The 3,423-nt window shown below is 41.4% G+C and overlaps 1 protein-coding gene across 2 annotated transcripts in view; it reads left to right on the forward strand.

Annotated features, from left to right (window-relative positions):
- Positions 1-735: 735 nt before the first annotated feature.
- Positions 736-3,423, forward strand: part of UBN1 (ubinuclein 1) — a 31,637-nt gene continuing 28,949 nt past the window's right edge. For both annotated transcript variants that reach the window (XM_008569118.1, XM_008569119.1), the window contains exon 1: positions 736-812. The gene's annotated coding sequence lies outside the window, so the exon portion shown is untranslated. The remainder of the gene's footprint in view (positions 813-3,423) is intronic.

Genomic DNA, 3,423 nt, shown 5'->3' on the forward strand with positions numbered 1-3,423 from the left:
TTTTGGCTGTTGTGAATAATGCTGCTGTGAACATTGGCATACAAATTTCTGTTTGAATCCCTGTTTTTATTTCTCTTGGATATATACCTAAAAATGGAACTGCTGGGTACTGTGATAATTCTGTTTAGCTTTTTGAGGAAACACCAAACTGTTTTCCACAGCTGCTGCACCATTTTACATCCCCTCCAGCAATGTATGAGGGTTCCAATTTATCCACATCCTCAGAAACACTTGTTATTTAAAAAAATTATTATAGCCATCTTAGTAGGTGTGAAGTGGTACTTCATTGTGGTACTGATTTGCATTTCCCTGATAACTAGTGATGCTAAGTATCTTTTCTTGTGCTTATTGGCCATTTGTATATCTTTTTTGGAGAAATGTCTATTCAGGCCTTTTGTTTAGTTTTTAATGGATTGTCTTTTTTGTTGGAAAAGTCTACTAATTTTTGGCTCTATTTTTTTTGGTCTGCATGTGTTTGTTTTACTCTAAATTTCTTTAGTTTTCATAGTCTCCCAAGTAGATTGTTAGCATTTACCATTGTAAGGATTCTTTCACACCTTAAGGAGGAAACATAGGTTTGCATTTTTTAATAAGGTTTCTCTCTCTTAAAATTCGTCCGCGGCCCGCGTCTGCGCTGGGGACAAAGGCGTGTGGTTGTCGGGACCGGGCTGTCGTGGTAGCCTTGCTGTAGTTGGACACTTTTCAAGAAGTTGTGACAACAGGAAGACATGCCAAGCGTAGGTTGGACACCTTAAAACGGAACCATTAACTGCAGTGGACCACAGCGCCTGCTCCAAACTTCACTTGACCAGGTAGAAGCATAAAATTTTACCAAAGATTTCAATCCCAGTTACAGAGTCCAAGGAGCCTAAATCAAGGGGTTGGCTTAATCTAGACCCGGCCTTTTCTGGAGTCACCGCTTGCTTGAAAAGGTGGCGGGTCCACACCTATCCCGCAGGCATTGTGTTGTGCAGAGGCTTTGCTCGTAAGCGGGGATTTTAGCGAACTGGTTGTCCCGCAGCCTGGTTTTTTTTTTGAAGACCAGTTTCCCTGAAGAACTGTGAGTTAGGAGCTGGAACTGTCATTTACTGTGTGTGTGTGTGTGTGTGTGTGTGTGTGTGTGTGTGTGTGTGTACGTGTACAAACATCTTCTAAAACATATTTAAGACTTTGGGAAATAATTTAATAAATTAAGCATATGTTCCTATTTGGAAGTTCTTAATTTCTGAGGAACTGAAGGATATTTTAATTACTTGATAAGAACTGAATCTTAAATCAACATTACTGGACCTAGAGGCATTCTCATTAAAGTCAGGAACACGGCAAAGAATATATTGTCTGATGTTATTCTGGAATTTCTAGCCAATGCAATAAGACACGAAACAAAATTAAGAAATATAATTTTTCAGAAAAGGGATGACAAAAATTCTCATTTCTGTGGGTGCTAGGACTGCCTGTTTTCAAACAAACAAAAAAGGCCTCAACTAAGAGTTCGGTAAAGGGACTAATTACAAAATCAGCATACATAATTTAGTTTTTCTATATTTCTCCAATAACTAGTGTGAAAGTATAGTGGTTAAAAGGATGTATTTACAGTAACAAAAAAAATACGATTCCTGGGAATAAACTGAGTTACAAAGAAGGTTAGCATTTTTTGGATAATATCAGTTGAGGTTTTTAAAGAGGAATGTTTTTGCCTGTAGAATGCTATACTTAGAATAATGTTCAACCCATTAACGTTGACTATTTAAAACCCTAGCTATTTTTAGGCCTTTCAGTTTTACTCACAAATCTTGTTTAATTTACAGGAAAGATTGTTTATATAGAAACAAAATCACTTGATCTTTGACAAAGGTTCAATTATAGCACCAATTTAACAGCTTAAATTCCCTTAAACAATTAACTCTTTTTACAAAGTTAAATTCCCTTAAATATTTTAAACTCATTTAAAGTTTCACAGTATATTCTTGATTCTCTCAAATACTTCAAACTTCTGAAAAGGTGAATATAGTGATAAAATCTTTCCAAAGACTTTAATGACTCTTGCAAGTCTAGTACACATGTGAGTATAAGTCAGTTTCTTTTAAACATGCAAACACTTTCAAACTTAATTATATTTTATTAAGCATTTCAAATTAGAATTGTAAGTCTAATATGTCATCTTTAATATATCTTACTAAATATTTCAAATGGCTTAGTGACAAACAACAGCACATTATCATGATAGTTATAGAACTTAAGCCAAAATCTAACTTCTAAGTGCTAACATAGGTTTGATTTACTTTATTCTCTAATCCTATTTCTGTACCTTCTCAGGCTTGCAAAGTTACTTTTGCAACTAAGAGGAGCAGTTTTATCAACTAGGTGGACTGAAGTTGCAGCATCTAAAACTTAGATGGAGATAAGATTACATTTTAAAATACTTCCTGGATAAGGACAGTAGGACCTGGTGCCATTTCCAGAATAACCTTAGTGCATACCATTGGTTAACTTGCAGATTCCCTTTTTATGGTGAAATTGTGCCTGCCCTATTCAGTGGGCAACGTCTAAACCCTCAACTTTCAGCTGGGACTTATTTTCACAACCCAGTCCGTCACAAATGTCCTGAGAGCCTTAGAGGTTTTTTTTTAGGGGAACCTTTTTCAGCATCTTAGTGCTTGATAGTAGTATGTGGTCTTTGCACCACCAACCTGTTTTGCTGCTGATCACTTTGCTGCCTGATTGGAGTTTTTTTTTTTTTTTTTCCTTTTTGTCTTTTTTCGTGTCCGGCAACGGACCACAACCCTCAGTGTCGTGCCCGTACCGGACCGGGACCGGCAACGGGATTGCAACCCTCGGTGCTGCGCCCGCCCCTCGCTCAGCCAGTGAGCGGGAACCGGTCTGTATGTGGGATCCCAACCCTCGGCGGGAGCGCCGCCACACTCCCAAGCGGCGCACTGTAGCCGGCCCTGGAGTTGTTTTTTTTTTTTTTTGTCTTTTGTCTTTTTCCGTGTCCGGCAACGGATCGCAACCCTCAGTGTCGTGCCCATACCGGACCGGGACCGGCAACGGGATTGCAACCCTCGGTGCTGCGCCCGCCCCTCGCTCAGCCAGTGAGCGGGAACCGGTCTCTATGTGGGATCCCAACCCTCGGCGGGGGCGCCGCCACGCTCCCAAGCGGCGCACTGTAGCCGGCCCTGGAGTTGTTTTTTTTTTTTTTCCTTTTTGTCTTTTTTCGTGTCTGGCAACGGACCATAACCCTCAGTGTCGTGCCCATACCGGACCGGGACCGGCAACGGGATTGCAACCCTCGGTGCTGCGCCCGCCCCTCGCTCAGCCAGTGAGCGGGAACCGGTCTGTATGTGGGATCCGAACCCTCGGGCGGGAGCGCCGCCGCACTTCCCAAGCGGCGCACCCATCCAGTGCACCACCGGGCCGGCCCTT

This window comes from Galeopterus variegatus, unplaced genomic scaffold, assembly GCF_000696425.1.
Source record: "Galeopterus variegatus unplaced genomic scaffold, G_variegatus-3.0.2 Scaffold466, whole genome shotgun sequence".
NCBI lineage: Eukaryota > Metazoa > Chordata > Mammalia > Dermoptera > Cynocephalidae > Galeopterus > Galeopterus variegatus.